The following is a 19,638-nucleotide window of genomic DNA, read 5'->3' as shown; positions in this document are numbered from 1 at the left end:
CATATTTTCTATGCTCTAAATAGAGCTTGAACAGAACGGATAGATATAGAGTCTGTGTTTTCATTCTTTTGATAAAATAGCAAAATTATTACACACTATGATACGACGACGACGACGACGACGACACGATGATGATGATGACACATGGATTGTCAAAATTGGCGAATAATATTGAATTTAATAAAAAAAAAGTTTAAAAAATTTCTTCTTGTCAATGCAAGACTATAGTTTTCAGTCAAAGAAACAAAATGGAAATGTTCAGCTAAAATTTTTTTTTTTTTTGAAAATGCAGAACCGTCACCAGCACAATAGAAAATACTAAAATTCGTAGTGCACTGTTGCAGATATCAACCGTATCAAATTTTGAATCTCATTAACGGCTTTCTGTTTATATACCTGTTGAATAAGTACGAAAATTGTATTAAATTTATTCCCATTCATAATTTACACCTATTGTTATTTTGGTTATATATATTTTATGAAAAAGTCCGATAACAACTTTTGAAACAAATTTGATATAAATAACTTTCAATGCATCTACTAACAGTTTGTCGAAAATTCACTGTATGAATGCAAGGGTGAAGGCAAGGGACTTTACGAACTGAATTGAAAATAAATGCATTGGCTGCTCTCTGTTTTATAATGTGGAACATAAATAATAATGGTGAACATAGTAAAATTTTATTTGTTTTACGTGCTTATCTTTAAAAACGTAAAAAAATGCACCCAGAAAAATATTGTTCTAGAAATGTTTGATTCAGATAGAGAAAAGTAGTGGTGCCTAAATGGATTTTCATATTTACGCACTAGTGCGGAAAAGTGACGTTTGTACTATTCAACTAAATTCCTTTATTTAAAAAAAAAAATCTTTTAACAAATGAGCCCCGTAGCTCAAGCATGTTTAACAATTCTAAGGAGCTGCATATTGTAAAAAAGGGGTACATAAAATCTTGGTTTTAACTGGTACCTAAACCGAAATTTTGAGTGATTAGATCTGAAAATTGGCAAAGCCGACGTTCACATCGTATGCGCGTGTTATAAGAATAAAGGTCACTGTGCTACCTTCACGGACATGAAAAAAGCTATTAATCAACTAACAACGTGAGGTATTAGTACATTGCTAATCAGAGGGATAATTGATGAAAATAGTACTTATTGGGTGAATTTGAACAATCCGAGGCGAAGCTGTTGTGAGGAAAATGTTATAATACATCTTGGGAGAATTTTGTATCTTGACAAGTGAGTCGACAAGTGATTATACATCTAGTGTCTAAAAGAAAACATTTATGCCACTCAGCATCATAATATGCATTTGCAAACTTTGCCTCTGTGGCATAAAACATTGTATACAACTCGATGCAAAGTACTTTATTAGGCCCACGATGTATATTATGACGCACGGCCTGTGACCGAGTAATTACACATCTAGAGCCTAATGACGTACTTTGCACCTCGATTGCATAAATAACCACTCGGTTGCAAACTGAGTTATTTAGTCTTGAAATGTTTTAATTTTTTTTTTGTTTTGTTTCAGCACGAACACAGTGAGTACGGAAAAGTAAGATGTAAGTAAGATGCTTGAACAAATCAGAAAAGTTTTGGATGCATTTTTCATGGCTTTAAGTTTGATCAGCATGGTGAATGTGTAATGTGAAGACTGTATGTTTGTGAGTAAATTATGTCTATTGTCTATTTGTTTGTCTATTTGCAGTACGTCGATAGTAAAGAAATGTTTCAGCTGGGAATTCATGAAAAATGAAACACAGTAGAAATGAAGATATACTCCCAATACATCGCTAAAGTTACATAAAAAAGTGCGAGAATAGCATGAGTTTTCTTCATTACATCAGGTATAAGAGGTAAGGAAAAACAAAATGATTTCATTACACTTTTAAAATGATTTTATTTTTCCTTCAATAGTTCCAACAACAAAAAAATGAGTGCTGATTAAGCTGGCACAACACTTAAAAAAAAGCTCAGCATTCTTTCATGCTTTGACTGACAAAAAAAAAATGTGAGCGACAGAAACGATTTTCACCTCTTACGTTTTTCAATTAAATAACGGAATTTTCTTTGTGTGTAGCAACCAACAAAATGTTGCACGTATGCTGGCTCGACGGCTAACTTTATTATAATCAATTTAATCTACATACAGAGCGTATTCTACGTAAATTGCAAATGGAGTAACCATGAGGAAGTGAGACTAACGAGTTCACTAAAATAGTTATGCGTTTTAGTGTTAATAGAATGCATATTTGTTAGTTGTTGCTGTTGTTGTTGCTACTTTTAAATTAAGATCATCAGCTAACTAACTCACAATAATTCGGTTACAGGATTGTTTATTTGCAGGTGCATGGTTAGAATGGCTATTACCTTCTCAGATCCTAACAGCGTAGTACGTACGGGTTAAACTATAGTTTCATTTTAGATTTTCAATCTTTTTTGCGGGTATGAACGTGCCGTGTATACCTTAACAGTTATATGCCTCGTTTTACGGGAGTTTGTATCGCGCTGATTAAGTTAAAATTGGTTCTAAAAAATAACATTTCATATCCTTCGAAAATGAGTCTGTGCTCGCAAGTGTGAACATCCATTCACACAGGACACAAGTGAGCATACAGTTCATTAAGGGGAGGTCATAGTATTCTGATTTAATGTCTGCCTTACGATGAAACTGTACAAAACAGTAGATAGACTTCCACATTCCACTTCCAAATAGATATAAACGTATGCAGTCATGTTCCAAGGCTTAGTGAGTGATATGAATAACGTAGTTGTTTGGAATTTTATATTTTTGCGCTCAGCTCAACCTTCATACTTGTCAAAATATAAGCTTTCCAAACAAGGACGTAATCTACTATTACTCGCACCACCCCACGGAAATGTTGTTTGCAATCTGTGCTGTTATTTATGCACCTTGCAATTTTTTCTGACATAATTAAATCGTTAAGCTGTCGGTAAAATTGCAACCTCTTTTTAAATAAGATGGGAAGGTAGATGCCAAATGAAAATAGAAAATAAATGCTAACCTTCATCACCGTTGACTAAGCTCATCTGAATAATAAGTTGTATTATAGTTCAGATGGTAAACTTTCGCAATTGAATTTTATGAATGAATGGTTAATATTGTTATCTAGTTATACGTTCAAAAACAACATAAGCATGCCCGAGACAGCCAAGCAGTTTGTTTTTTTCGTTTGCATATATTTATGAGAATTTAATTTATGTTTTCCTTCTCAGATAATTGATGAAAGAAAGCTTTTAACAGTTAACAAAAATGATACCTGACATTGATATTACGTAAAAAAAAGTAACGTTTGATGTGTGGCTTCGAAATTCGTCAACATCCGCATGTGAAAATTCTGAACGAACGTTTTGTATTTCGTTAGCTATTAAAATCCTATTATTCCGGATCATAAAAATGCTCATTCAGCCGAACCCATCATTTTAATGTCTACATTTCCCAATAGTAGACTATTCATAAATTTAAATCTTTGGGATCCTTATCGTTTACGTTATATAAATCATAAAATGGGTTTAACCGAAATCGTCCCACATATCCCTTTACCGTAGATTCGTTTTTTTTTTCAATATTCATAAATACAATTTTCGGTATGATACTATCGTAATACTGTAGACGTGAACGAGAAGATCGACAACATAATAAGTTGTAGCTGAAAGCGAAGAAATTTCAATTTAAAGATTATAGTGTCGAAGGATCAAATTAAGCTTAATCTAATTGCTTAATCAACACAGTCTCAAATATAATTTGGAAAAGGGATCCGAGTTCATTTTCAGATTTCGATAAATTAGAAGAAATTTTGACTTTAGATAGAAATTTATTTGTCAAAAATATGGTTCAGAGATGTGAAGTGTCGCCAATATTGTGACACGTCAAGTATGTAGAAAATAGATTGTGTCTGCAACCGTTTTTGTCCTCATTTTTCAAATACCGCATTTAACTTAATAACCGATAAGGAGAAAAGGTTTTGGTTAGGAATTGGGGTGTATTTGTGTGACAACGATTCAACAATTAAAGAAAAGTTCGTAAGAGTGAGGAAATTGGATCAAAAATGTTATGTGAACGATCCCTAAAGATTTTTTGTGGTTTTTGTGTTTTCATTGTCTTTTTATGAGAAATAAAAAAAAAACCCAAATCGTCGGTGTCACGACAAGCGGAGGTAAACTTTACAACACAATGGAATTTAATTGTGTTTTTATCGGATGTGTCTCTTTGTCGTGAAGCCGATGTTATAATGGACATAGCGAAAAGAGTGCTTTTCGTGGAACGCTTTACTGCAACCATAAATTCTGATTTTTTTTCACATTTCTGTTACATCACAACCACACTGACCAAACAAACAAAATATAATTCATAAATTAATGAGCATTTATACTCTAATGAGATCACGGGCAATTTAATTCTCGTGCAAGCATTTCATCCATTATTTACCGAAAATAAACCACAAAATTCAGTGACAACGCAAGTCCAATCTAATGTGTAATTACGAAATTAAAATTCATTAAAGTCATCGCTTTTATGTTCGCTGGCGTATTATACATGTACGTACACATATAGCATGCATATTGTGGATGCTGAAATAACTTAAAAACTTTTGGTTGGTAACGTCATTTGAATGAATTTTGGCTCGGAATATTAAGTCGTCTTTTAGTATTCGAATCTTGGAAATATCGTTAAATGTTTCATATTTTACGCTACATCAAACTAAGACATTTCGTTCGGATAATACCTTCAACTCGGTGGGTGGCTCCAGATAGAAATTGGTATAAATGTTATGGGGGAGAAAGGAAATGTGAATACGTGCAGCAAGCAGGAACTAATTTTAGGTTTTAGTTATTTCATTATGTTGCATTATATTTTTGAAATCCAGGTCTCATTAGCGTTGTGATTGTGTAATTTTCTACATTCGCAATTACGCACAATATCCATTAATCACAACAAAAATCTACATCCACCCATTCGTTGGTGACACACATTTAAACGGTAAAAGGAGCAAGTAAGTAAGTCTATCCGATTTGATACGTTTTTAAATAATTTGCTTTTATGGATATTTTGTGGGGTTTACAGATGGTTTTGTGTCATCTGCTATCCTCAGTGATGACAAAATAGTTATTTACGCAACAGTAGGAACAAGCCAGACAGATTTCATTTGTTTTAATTGCATATGCATATGCTCTGACAAAGTATTCGCTTTACATTGCGACGTATAGAGTCATACTCAAGACATATCGAAATAATACAAAATAATAACAGAGACTAATCAACCATGATTAGGAAAAACCATATATGTTGAATCACTCAGGAGATCCCGAGACCCATAGGCAGTCAGTCCATCCCTCTTGCTTCTTCATTCGACAATGACAATGTAAATATGCTTCAGTCGGAACGGAGCAACAGTTTCCTAAGCTGAAGCCACACCTTAGAGTTCGACTTATATGACGAAATTGATCCCTCATGTAATTAATTACTTCCGCTGCATCCAATGTACTCTAATATTCTACCATTTCGGATGGATTTTCTTTACTATTATTTTGACTTGATAAAAGAAATGGAAAAATGGATCTTTCCTTGTTTAGAAGTTAGTATTCAACAACACTTACTTGGATGGAAAACGAAATTCACCAACGTTTTGCTTCCAAATATCTTACGGGCCTAATTAATACATAGGTCTGGTAGAGAGTAAACATCATGTACAAAGATCGACCAGCTGTTTCACAGCAATGTACGTTGAAATTCGTAGACTATTTCTATTCGATTACAGAAGTGTGGTGTTGTATCGTACAGAGCACCGATCGAACAATATTCGATGTAAAAGTTTTGTTTCAGTTGATTTCAGGTCCGGACTGGACATATATGGCAATCCAACGGAACCTCTTCGATCTTTTTTTTATTGTTTTGAAAGCAATTTCACTTAATTCCCGGAACAGTCTTGTCATGGTTCATTGCTAAAAACAAGCAACAACACAATACCTTAAGTAGCAACTGACCTAACGAATCTCTCTTCTAAAAATTTATTACGTTGTACTAAAACAGATCAGAAAGTGCAACGTACCCCAGTGATGGTGTTTATGAAAAAAAAAAGTATTTCTGTGTCAACAAATAATATAACTTTTCATTTTGACTTCAAACGAAGTCGAAATGCGTAGTCAGATTTTTGTTTTTGAAGTCTTTCTTATGAATATTTTTCCTTTTACCTTAGGCCCATCAAAACATTTCTTTATCTTCATCAACAAAAGAGCGGCATCACTGCTTGTATTATTAGAAAAAATGCTATACACTGAAGAACTTTAAAGAATTAATTTTCTTTTTGCGATATGCGACACAAACTGTACAATAAGAAATATTTCAGCGATGAGTAGAATGTATTTTTCTTCCTCTCTGGTGAACTTGTCGACAAAAAACAATAACAATTGTATCAGCCAGTATTCGTATAACCATTCTTTCGTGACACATTTGTGCTGAATATTTTTTTTTTCTCCTTAAATAATTACCGTGAACAAGATAAACGACAGTTTTAACTAAAACATTCAACAGTAAACATTTTAACTAATTAGTTTGGCTTGTCAGAAACACTTTTATACATCTAGTTTTCGTATTAATATTAATGATTCATTTCATTATTATCATCAGAGAAGCATAGGAGGAGGATTTAATACATGAAAAGGTGCGGTTGATGTCCTGATGATAGATTTATGTGTGGAGACGAAAACTTGTTTTATATTTGTTAATGCTTCGTTGTATTTAATTTAATATTTTTTTTATTATTTTACTCGAAACACATATTACAGCAAATAGAATTCGGATCAAATATGATGATTGATTACATTAAAAACGGATATATTCAAAAACGACAGACAAAATACAACGAACGGAAAACTGTAGCTTGCCAAAATAATAATAGTAATGAAAAGCAGTGTCTTCTAAGACAAAATACATCAATCAAGCATCCCACACTCCCACAGCTCCCAATTTACCTAAAAAAAAATTTTACGTAAAACATTAGAGGAACTGCTGAACGTTAGGGAATATTCACAAATTGCGTACGTTCATTTCACTACAGCGAGCAGAAGACGTTTCAATGAAGCGATAAATTGTAGTGACACCAACACCAACCGAAAGAAATAGGCGATGGGCTGGTTCACTAGTCTTAAAGTATATGGTTCATTCCAGCAGCTATGCACATTACTTCTGGGAATTTTATAAAAAAACACAAGAGTTTCATTGGAATTCTTTTGTTGTTCTGTAGAGTTCCATTGAATTTTTTTTTAATTTTGAGAATTAATGTGGATAGCTGCTGAATTTAACCATCTAACAAAATGTTATGTTAAAATGAAGTGAAGTGTATCAAACCATCGTCTTTTGGCAGCAGTCTCGATAAATGATTCGCAGTATTGACAGGGCCTATTATTTGGGAATCGATTTTGGGAATATTTGGGAATTTTGGGAATATTTGGGAATATTTGAAAATATTTGGGAATATTTGAAAATATTTGGGAATATTTGAGAATATTTGGGAATTTTGGGAATATTTGGGAATTTTGGGAATATTTGAGAATATTTGGGAATTTTGGGAATATTTGGGCATTTTTGGGAATATTTAGGAATTAATTCCAAAAAATTAATCCTTTTGAATATATTCTGCCAAAATGTTAGGTTTCTTTTTTTGTATTGTTATCAACCAGGCTTTATGAGTCGTGTCTAAATGCCACTGACATTTAATGACATCCATCAGAAGTTTTTTTTAGAGTTTTTTTGAATTTCGACTGACCGAAATCAGCCCCATTTTTTTCGGAACTTTCTTATATGTAGTGGTAGTATATAAGAAAGTCCCGGAAAAAATAGCGCTGATTTCGGTCAGTCGAAATTCAAAAGAAAGCTAAGAGTAGCTGTTCACGAGTGACTTAGGAATATCCAGCGACATTACAGCAGGTATTTTCTATCGTATACATTTCTTCAATCTTCTACTTCCCAAATATTCCCAAAAATTCCCAAAAATTCCCAAAAATTCCCAAATATTTCCAAATATTTCCAAATATTCCCAAAAATTCCCAAATATTCCCAAATATTCCCAAAAATTCTAAAATATTTCCAATTATTTCCAAATATTCCCAAATATTCCCAAATATTCTCAAATATTTCCAAATATTCCCAAAAATTTGGAACCTCGGACGTAATGTGCTTGACGTGATTAGGCAATGTCAATGCATATTCCTTATGAACAAAGTGTTATTTTCACTGCACTTAACACTTAAATCTTTTGGGGTTCCTCCATCGGCTTAAAACAGGTCATTTTGTGTATTAAAAAGTTTATAAGGATAATATCCACTGATCGTTCAAATATTTAAAGGGTAGTTCCTGAGTGAAAAGACATCTGCGTTTCTACAGACGACTTCTTCACTTCAGTTCAATATTTGGGAATTTTTGGGAATATTTGGGAATATTTGAGAATATTTGGGAATATTTGAGAATATTTGGGAATATTTGAGAATATTTGGGAATATTTGAGAATATTTGGGAATATTTGAGAATATTTGGGAATATTTGAGAATATTTGGGAATATTTGAGAATATTTGGGAATATTTGGGAATATTTGGGAATATTTGGGAATTTTGGGAATTTTGGGAATTAATTCCCAAATAATAGGCCCTGATTGAAGATAAGAATAATATTTCAGATAAGTGAGTTAGTTAGTTTATTTAATGTCATAATATGAGTATGAGGCCTATGATCCTTTTTAAGTACATTTTTCATTAGGATGGTCAAGCTAACGCAAAATTAATCGGAATGTTAGGAATACCCCAATGAAAACTGAATAACACAGTGCTTCCAAATTTTCCCAAATTTATAATTTAAGAAGCCTCTCTTTTGAGTGCAGCCAAATAATAGGTGGCGCATGTCGGCTGGGATAGCTTACGTGTGACGACAATTTGTTTTTCATGCCTTGGGCATAAATTACGGAATTTTTCTCGTAATTTAAGCCCTCCTCATGAAAAGTTGTATACGCATCTGTTGTGGACGGGTTATTTTTGGCATTTTCGCTTGTCGCCCTCACTTCGTTCGGGCTACAATTCGCGAATTGGTCTAAAATGTACCGTCCACAACAGATACGTAAATAACTATTTACTTGAAAGAGATTCTCTCAATTTTACGTACATTTTTGACACATTGCTTTCAATTTTACATTTAATTCTCTCCCATTGGTTCCACGAAAACGAAAACATCATTCCACAAACGCATTTCATCTCAGCTGAGAGGCGCTACTTATCATCATTTGTCTGTTTTGAGTGGGAAGCCTGACAAAATTGAAAAGACAGGCAAACGTAAAGTATGAAAATTTATGTAAATATTTGTGAAGAATATTGTTTTCGTAGGACGACACAAATAAACAATTATGTTTGAACAAAATTTAATTTTCCCTTTCTTTTCTATTTGTTCGATCGAAAAAAAAGTGAAGAAGAAGAAGAAGAAATAAATAATCCAAAGATCAACCAACGCATCCAACAACAATATCGTCGAAAAAAGACTGTGTTGAAAGAGTATACAAACCGTTTGGTAAAAATGAAAAACAGTGAAGTACAGCTCGTCAGAAAATATACAACACCTATTCTTATGCCCCAAAAAAGATTTTCGTTCAGTCACGTAAACATTCTATCAAGAATCATGGAACAACTTTCGGAGCTACACGGGCTCAAATCCTATATACCTCTATCAGGTGAGTATGCTATGAATGTGTACAGATGAATTTGTCTGATGATATTTATTTTTCCTCTACCTTGAAGGGAAACATGTCGAAAATGTTCTATTCAGAGCACCTTTTTCGTCGAAACGCACAAGGCGTATGGTTTAATTTAAACTCGTTTTACGTGGCATTGTTCATTTGATTCGACTTAATTTTTTTTTTTGGTGGTAGTATATCTTCCGAAAAGTTAAAGACACGGATATAGTATTCGGTTTTAAATTTTGATGGATTTATATTTGCCAAACGAAAAATTCATCACAGAAAATGAGAAACAATAAGAAAAATTATTATTTGAAAGTTCCAATAAGCTCCGATGAAAATTGAACTAATTAAGTTTGAACAACTCGAATTCAAAGTTTGCGTAACTTCATTGAACGGATTCGGTTGAAATAATGGTTTGTGGTGCAAAAGATGTTGTCTACACTAACAAATTAATACTCGTTGGTTCTTGGGATGGTTTAGTCTCATATATGTATAATGTTCCTTTCGCTAAGCATAAATGTTTCTACAGAAAATTAAACTCATGCCACAAAATGTACACATGTCGGAAAGGTTCAATTCAATTGAACTGTGTATTTCATTACAACATTTGGCTCATAATTTCTCTTAGGAACTCTGGTAGCCGCAATAAAACTTTATCTGGATATAAAATTTGAAATTGGAATAGCAATAACAAATTTCACAGCTTGTTAGTTTCATAATCGTTTTAACCGATTCCTATGGAGTCCTACACAGCCTTGTTGAAAAAAAATCTGACTGACATAATTTTTCCATTTTCAACCCCACTGAATCGCTAAAATTCTCTTGTTACCTTTGGAATGTAAAAGTTTATGTGAATTTTGAGAGATTGCTTTTCGTTTTGAAAGGGACGAACTGCAAGTCTCGCACATGCCAAAAAGAAAACACGTTCTCACTGTAGTGCTGAGTGCTGTAAAATTTTAAAGTTTGAATTTTCGTTTTCGTAAAAATACTGCAATAGATGAAAATTCAAGAATGCCGGCCAATAGAAGTTAAGATCTGACAAAATTAATTGCATAACAGACGAATTTTGAATTCGTTTATCTAGAGAGTAGGATACAAATTACCCAAATGTTGGTCATGCTAAGTGTAACAAGTAACTAATCACTCTCCAAAAATTCATTTATTTAGGTTGTCGATTCTACTGTCATCTTATTTGATCGACGGAACTTCCTACAGTAGTCTTTTCCTAACTAATATTAAAATATCGCGACTTCGTCGCTTACTTTTACGTCGTTTAGGAAAAACGTTGTTCCTAACTTATGCTAAAAGGCTTTTTTTAAGAAACTCGATTCCCCTAATTCGCTAAAAAAGCATTTTAGCATGCGTTAGGAAAATAACTATTATGCTACTCAGCATCTAATGTTGTATGCAACTCGATGCAAAGTACTTTATTAGACTTTCGATGTGTCATTATGATACGAGGTACTTTGCACCTAGATTGCATAAATACCTATTTATGTCTTGCACGTTGTCTGTAGTAGGGATAAATCGAATGAAAAGTCATATTCACATATGATTATTGACCTCAGCTTTGTCTCTGATCAACAAACGGATTCTTCTACTATGCACGGTCTCGTAACAATCATGAGGGTATGGGTGGTGGTTGATACAGTCGACTCACATTATTATTTGAATTGAGTTTCATTTTATTTTTCATGTCCAAAAACCCTGCGGGACGTAATTTTGTTAAATCTTAGCTTGAACTCCGAAATGGATTAACTCTCAATGGAACTTAATATTAGAATGGTGTGTCTGTATACAAACATGCACACCACCATATTAAATATGTGTACAAGTTGATCGATAGTTTAGAGAATAAACAAATATTGCAGCTATATAAATGCTTATAGCTAAATAAATAAGGCAAGATTATTATGTAGGTTGGATCTCATTTAAACATACAAGCATACATGATTTGGAATCAAAAGGAGAAAATAAACTTTCCTATTTATAGTTTGGATGAAAAACAAAACATTTTTTTTGTGTGGAATTAAAATACTGTTGACCTTAAATATTGTAACAGGGAATGTCTCCGTTTCTGGTATATAAGTATATTATGGTCGGGATGTTACAGTGGGATTATTTTGTGTATTCGTGTTTGCGCAATAAGTCCAGATCTACCTTCAAACAGAGCGTATATTCAGCACAGCATTTACGTGATGATTTTCATTTAATCTGAGTTGAATACATTTAGTTTCCATGATTTTTTGCTTACAATAGACGCTCAATCAGGGAGGTCCCGAAAAACAACTAAGTTGTGGAAAAATGTATGGAGTCTCAGATTAATCTTACTACATTCCTCTATGATGAAAAGAAAAATGTGGAAAGAATCAAGGAAATCGTGGTAAGAGTACCGTTTTTCACAAAATTATATGAATCATATTAGACAGTTTGCGCAAATGACGCGACGTATATATTATAAGTTGGACATTATAAGTCACATCTTCATACAAGAAGTTCTGGAAGGTTACTTCCAGTTTCCAACTTATAAGTCATTTGCGCAAACTGTCCATTATTTTTCTTAAAATTCGGTAATATTTCACAACTGGCTGTTCTACTCAAAAAATCTAATAAATTGTCAGTGTACTCAAAAGTTTGAAGATTAACAAGCTGACACTTGACTTTTCGTGGAAACATTAGCGAATTATAAAAAAAAATAATAGAGGACTTAGCACTTCATGAAAAATCCGTCTTCAGGTGTTCTAATTGAAATTGAAGAGATATGTTAGTACAATATTCGTCATATTTGTTCTAAGCAGACATCCTCCTTGAAATGACCAGCGAAAGATCTGCGAGAAAGTTAAGTTTAGTGACATAAATGTCGAATCACTGGAAGCTGACGACCTTTGTTTTTCTCGATTTTCTTTATCACTGCCTCAAGCTATGAATTGTCTATAAATCTACGGATGGATTGCTGAAAATAGAGCAATCTCGTTCGACGCTAAAGTCATGTATGTTTTCGGGAACCTTTCCCGAACAACCTTTGACCTGGTTCGTGTCTAACTCTTTATCAGGGGGCCCAACATTTTTGGACAATTTAATTTTCTCATATCGCCAATTGCCCTAAAGTTTATATTTAATGTTTTCGATAAAATCATACCGAATAATCTCTGTCTATATCGATACCCACATAAAGTATAAGTAAAGTTTAGGATCCTTCAATAATAGAGCAACAAAATATAACAGAACTCAACGAAACAGTTAAAGTGAATTTTTTTCTTCTATAATAAGAAGTTGTATGAAACCATACGCATACATCCTCCATTGGTATGCTATTCCCTCAAAACTGGTTTTATTTTCGTACTATAACTTTGATGGATGATGTATGTGATTATTAACATTCCCAATTGAATTAGTGACTAAATGCTATACGTATAAAGCTATATGTGGGAAAAATACGGAATTACGTGTTTTATGATTTGGTACTAAAAGCTGCAGAAGGTTGCTAAATAATCGAATTATTGCCGTTTTTTTTTACGTTGGGGTTGTTCACGAAAGATTTCCAGCATTTTATGGATGTAGCCATGAATTACAGAGTAGAACATTAAGATTTTCTCGGAGCTTTCATAAGAAAATGAAAATAAGATCTACTGAGCGGACATTCGACAGTTAGTTTTGATGACACTGTTAATCCTATATATTGATTCAGAGATAATTGAAGGGGTGAATGCGGTTGAACAAAAATATACACTGTAGCGAAACGAGTGCTATATTATTCATTCATCGACAAATTGCGATAGCTTGCGGGCATGTAGCATATATATAGAACACGTTCCAAATCTCATTTTCATTTTGGTTGTGTTTGCGAAATCTTTGCATTTTAAGTTGATTACCTTCCTCGAAGCAACAATCATACCGAAAAGCTTTAATTTCATCGTTTCTACCTACACACACAGGGTAGTGTTATGTTATCGCACCAATTTTGTCTCCCGACATTTTGTCCAAACAACACAGATTTTTCTTTTGTTGAATAAATATTTTCACGTTTTCTTCGGGTTTTAATTAAGATTTATTTCTACACAAACTCGGGTAACGATATCCAGATTACAATACACATTTATATAATAACACTTTGTGTGTTGTGCGTATATTTATGAACTCGAATAAATGTTTAGTATAACACAGCAACAGTCAGTAAAAATGAAATTATTTTCTTCACCGTCACTGGTTCCCAGTCGAAACGGAATATTTCATAAAATACACCTGGTAGATGTTTCTCTGTTCCCGTACAACACATAATAGCTAACTATGTGTACATGTTTTCTTCTCACCCGCTGGGTGGCTGGGTATAAAAGTGCTTATCATTCAACAATGTTTTTACTTAAAAGATTGGGTATGATTTCTGTGTGTGTTTTGAATGTATTTGAATTTTGAATCAATAAAGATCCGCCAAAGGTAATGCTATTATACATTTCGAAAATCCTAATGCCGAAAGAATTTATCTCGTTATTTTTACCGTTTTCTCTATGCAAGAAAAATATCGATTTTGGAATTGCAAATCTTTACATAATTTTCGATTAAATTAAAGACTTGCGGATTTAATGTTCCGTATAAATGGGGTGTGAGGGATTGGTTTTCAATTTTCTTTTTGTATTTAATTTTGATTGAGACGCTTTGTTTTTGTACGATAACGAAAGAGTTGACACATCGTTTATCATCGTTAAATCGAAGAAAAAGGAAACCAAAACATATTGAATCACTCAATTTGAAGCGTTTTTTTTAAATAATATTTTTCTATTCCATCAAATTTAATTGGTTTGAAACTGTCGATAACATGTGAACTACCATGCAAAAAATATACTGGTCATGGTCAATGACTCTCGATTCATTTTTTATTTCGATTAATTTATCAACTGTCTAGATGAGACCCCATTAGTCAGAGTTTATTTTCGATTATCTTTTATATTTTCTAATATTCTGGTAAATGGGGTTATGTCCTCAACACCTGCCCTTGTCGCGCTTTTTTTTAGACCCGTACGAAGTACTGGGGTCTTATAGGTTTACGCATACGTTTGTAACACGTCGAATTGGACAAAATAAAAGTTTTTGGAAATCGGATGACCGACTCGTGAGTTGGACCATTTGGTGTGAACCAGGTACAGGGCGCAAAGCAGTTTTTTCTTGTAGGTCAGCCAAATTTGAACGGATTAGGACTGTTTGTGTTTTATTAGATGTTTATGAAATTATGTTCACCGGAGCGTAAGCTAGGTCTCTTGGAGTGAGCTCTTATCTGGCTATTCGGTCCTACAGTGAACGTGGAGTATTTTGTCAATAACTCGAGTAAATTCTGACCGAATTTCATGATTTTTTTTTTGTTTGAAAGGTATTATTGAATGTGAAGCGTCAGTACTATTTCCAGTCTCCTAACAAAATGGCTGCCGGCGGCCATATTGGATTTTAGTAACATTGAAATATCTTGGGAAAAATGGTACTAAGAAAGTTTCTGTTAACAGAGAAGTAATTGATTATCTGTGTTGGAGGTTTTCGGCATCACATATATGGACATCTATATATAACTATATAAATCTATATTGAGCTATATACAGGCATATTGAGCTATATAATTGCATATTCATCTGTGAAATGTTCATTTATAGTGAAATATAGGTAAATATCGCGGTACATAGCTGTTTAAATAGGAATTTATGAAATTTGACTTCGTACGGGTCTGTCTATATTGCCTCCGGCAATTTATTTGTATATGATGACAAGGCAAAGAGTGGATAATATAAGCGATTTTAAAGGGAGAATAGTTTTTCAGAAGAGAAGAAAATGAAGTAAGAGAAATGAAGAGTTTTACATTAAAGGCTTTTGATACGAATAGGTGTTTCGTACGGGTCGGCGTTAGCTATGTTTTTTTTTTTGATATTTAGTCTTTAGGGCTAAGGACTGAAGTCAAAAAATTGTTTTAAATATGTTCCTTCGTCTCTAATTTTTTACATGTTTGACGCGCGCGAACACGATAATTATTGAAAGAAATAATAAGTGAGAATTCGTTTCCAACGGCTTCAGAATCAAAATTTTTTCAATCAGACCCCATTATTTTGTTTGATTATGAAACTCTTTTGTGCACCAATCAAAAACAATAAATTGTTACTTTGTCATCGAACGGGAACAAGTCAACTAATCGTCTAACACGAGCTCAACTAGCAGATTCAAACGGAAAAGTTTCAGATTTAATTTTCGGTTTTTTCCCTAATTAATAGCGAAGTAATGCACTATTATCAGTTTGCGTAAATACCGGCGCAGTGCTGAGTCTTTTGATAGATTTCAACCTTTTTCCATTAAAGCTTCAAAATGTTTGCCTTATTTTCGAGTGACAGATAATCGTACTGTGGTTTTCAAGTATTTTACACAACTTTTAAAGATTTTTCTGCAAATTTCCAAAACTTTCTTTGATTTTCAAGGAATTCCATACCCTTGAAAGTATTTCTTCGGATTTTCAGCGTATTTGAGGATCTTTTATCAAAGGATTTTCTTTTGAGTGCAAAAGAATTTTCTATGTTTATCTGCCCCTCGCATAATTCCATCTTCATTAGCTTCAAATCGAAGGAAAATTTCGTTGGCCTTATTATTCTTTAATACGATAGTATGTCCTGAGTTTATGTATCTTTACATTGAGTAATCGAAGTTCTTGCAATTGAAGGTGTTGAACTAATAAAAAGTGTAACAATCGACAAATTTATAACTTCAACATATATTTCAATTATCGGCTTGTCTCACCGGCTGGTTCGTATATTTTTTAATGCATTGTTATGTGCTATTTCTTGTGTGCAACCCTCTTACATCATGTGCACAATGTTCCACATCCATAACAATACATCTAGAAAATTCAAGCCATCTGGCGAAAACAGCTAAAAATGTAATGTCGAAATGGTCGATTGTTAGTCCAAAATAGTAATAACCAGAGATTCGTTTTGGTGATAAAATTCCTTTCATATATCATGTGTTGCGAAACGGTCTTTCGCCGTATTGTGTGTAAATTGTTCAAATTTTTCGCTTATTCTGTAATGCATTCAATTCTGCACAAACGAATTTGCTTTGTATTCGATTTAATTAGACAAATAATGTAATGCCAGTGCTGTGCTGTAATAGTTTTTTTTTAATGTTCGGCATTCCAATTTGGATAGATTTTTATTCAAATTGCTGTTGGCATATTCATTCGTGAAATGGAATTTTCTTGTTTCTAATTTTATTGAAAATTTTGTTTAGTCATTCAGATCAGTTGGACAATAGTAAAGTTGAATTCCCATTCTTGTATGATAGTATGTCGTGTTACATTGACCGTAATACTGGAGTACTGTTGAGGTACACCATGACCATCTGCACTTAGATCTTAGATTATTCAACAAGTTCTATTATTTGGTTTATGAAGCGGACACCAGCCAACCAGACTAACTCTCAACATTCCCCTCAATTTTCTATTCTGTGCGTAAAATTGTTATAGGTATGTTCACGAAAGGAAAAACAGTGCTTGATGAACCAAAGATGCAATAAAAAAGCAAGTTACATATTTGGTAGACATATTCTGCTCTTGTATAAATTTCAATGTAAGCCGTCGAATTTGCTTTGCTCGATAAACCCATTTGAAATTCAAATTTCCCATTTTACATATCTAAAACAGCAAATATTCCGAATGTATATAGGTGGAATTGCATTTTCTCAAATATCTTACACAAAAAAAGGAAATGCATTTGCTGGCCATGTCGTATTCAGAGGCGATTAAAAGCAATGTTAAAATACAAAAAGAAAAAATTTCTGATGTACGAAGTGATACTGCTTTAAGCGAAACGTTTTATGAAGTAGAGTCGTTTTTATGAGCAAAAAAATTCACTTTTTTGTCGTTCACTTTTTCTTGCAGTTATGCTTAGAAATGTGTGAGTTCAGTTCATATGAAAATTTTAATTTAATCATGTGGAATGTGGATGCTTTTAAGGATTACATATGGAAAAGACTGCACTTATGCGGAATATTTCAAGCTCGAGAAAAATGATATAAATAGAAACGAGCGAGGTGAAATATGATATTAGACTGATGTGAAATACTTGTGTAAAAGAAAAATGAAAAACTCATAACGCTTTCTTGTCAAATTTGCTAGAAGTTCAGTTTACCTCCATTCAATACCATTCCTGAAATCGACGTAAGATGTATATTGCAACAATTGTACCTCAGATATTTTCAAGCTGTGAATTCGTTCATGCACAAAAGACTTACTCTTCTGTTCAACTTAAGTTTGTCACTATGATCGCCTTTTTAAATGACAGACAACAATTTATACTTAGGACGTCAGGTGATTACAATAATTTTTACCTTACTAGAACAGTAATACGGCCATTACTGCCGTACGGCAAAGCCTTTACCAACCTCGTAAAGTAAAATAGCATACTATAACTAGTTATCTCGTATCACGGTGAGCAAAAGTACCTCGGGCTGCTGCCATCGGATACTTTTACTCATCTGGATACAAGATAACTCGTGTTACTTCCCAGTTATAGTAGTCTACTATTTTTCGATGATGTACGAGAAAATACCTCTCGTTTATTTAATTTGATTCACATTTTCGTTTTGTAATGTAGTTTGCAATCTGAACAATAATCTTGTACAATTATTAAACATAAAGCTTATGCAGAATCAGTAACAGCTGAACTTTGCCAGCTGATCAAGAAACATACTCTACTTGTATAATATACAATCAAAGCACAGTCATACGTGTTATTTGGGCACATAGATGACCTTAACGTATGTAAGCACTGTATATAGCTTGCCTTTGAATTGTTTCCGATACAAAGGTATTGTCTTTGTCGATCAGCTGTTGCTGATTCTGCTCAAACTTCACGTTTAATAATTATCGATAAAATCCAGACAGATATTGTTTATGATCTGCATACACGGAGGGAAAATTTAATGCAGATTCGTATCATTTTATGGCTATGGTTAGATTTGACTTGTGTTTCAACGGATTCTGTTAAAGGAAATAAACTCAAAAATCGATGGAAAAAATAAGAAACGAATGAACAATGAAAAAAGAGACTAGATAGTAGGGTGTAGCGGTTTTACAAAATGTGTTAGTTCTGTTAAGGCTCAGCCGAAAATCCACTCAGCTGGTCCATCTGATCATTTTATGGAAGAAATTTTTTTTTCAAACTTTGATTTTGTGCTGCTGCCAGATCGATTTTTGAAAATTTCGTCGTTTTCGGTCCATGTCACATATATCGATTTTTTACGGTGGGCTCGGTGTACATAAAAAGTTGAGTCAACATGGTAATCTAATCTCCAGGCTTCACAGATTATTTTATAAAAAAGATCAAGTCTAAAAATATTTTTTGAGTTCATGACTGATCGTCAAAGTTCCCCGATGGTAATTTTGAGACTTTAATCTCGCCACAAAATTTGATGAAAATGTGCAAAAATGTAAATTAAACTTTAAATATGCTAAATGGACCGCGGTGAGTCAAATACAACATCTGAAATGCGAAACTTTCAATTTTAAGCGTTTTCTAAGCTAATTTACGTACTGTTGACAAGTTCTAGAGCCAGTGGCTACGTCTCTTTACATTTTCAAATTTTGATGTATTTAATGTTGTAAATTAGCTTAGAAAACGCTTAAAATTGAAGGTTTCGCATTGTCAGAACCTGGGAATACATTATAAGCTAAAAAATTATTGATTTGAGGTAATTCGACTTTCGCCACCAATATTCCATGTACCAAAAACACAACTTTTTGTCAGATAAATATCAAATTTAGGTGTCCCAATTCAAATCAGATGTTGTATTTGACTCACCGCGGTCCATTTAGCATATTTAAAGTTTAATTTACATTTTTGCACATTTTCATCAAATTTTGTGGCGAGATTA

General features: G+C 33.2%; 1 protein-coding gene and 1 long non-coding RNA gene across 4 annotated transcripts in view; one reads left to right on the top strand and one right to left on the bottom strand.

The window, feature by feature from the left end:
- LOC119067177 (cAMP-specific 3',5'-cyclic phosphodiesterase) overlaps positions 1–19,638 on the bottom strand; it is a 224,503-nt gene that overhangs the window by 164,527 nt on the left and 40,338 nt on the right. The gene's annotated exons all lie outside the window — the stretch shown is intronic.
- LOC119067182 lies at positions 761–15,014 on the top strand. Its single transcript, XR_005085885.1, has 3 exons — positions 761–771; positions 5,838–5,841; positions 14,827–15,014. It is a non-coding gene; the product is annotated as an uncharacterized LOC119067182 (long non-coding RNA).

This window comes from Bradysia coprophila (assembly GCF_014529535.1).
Source record: "Bradysia coprophila strain Holo2 chromosome X unlocalized genomic scaffold, BU_Bcop_v1 contig_12, whole genome shotgun sequence".
Classification (NCBI taxonomy): domain Eukaryota; kingdom Metazoa; phylum Arthropoda; class Insecta; order Diptera; family Sciaridae; genus Bradysia; species Bradysia coprophila.
Note: the sequence above shows the minus strand (reverse complement) of the source record. Positions and strands in the feature narration are given on the sequence as shown.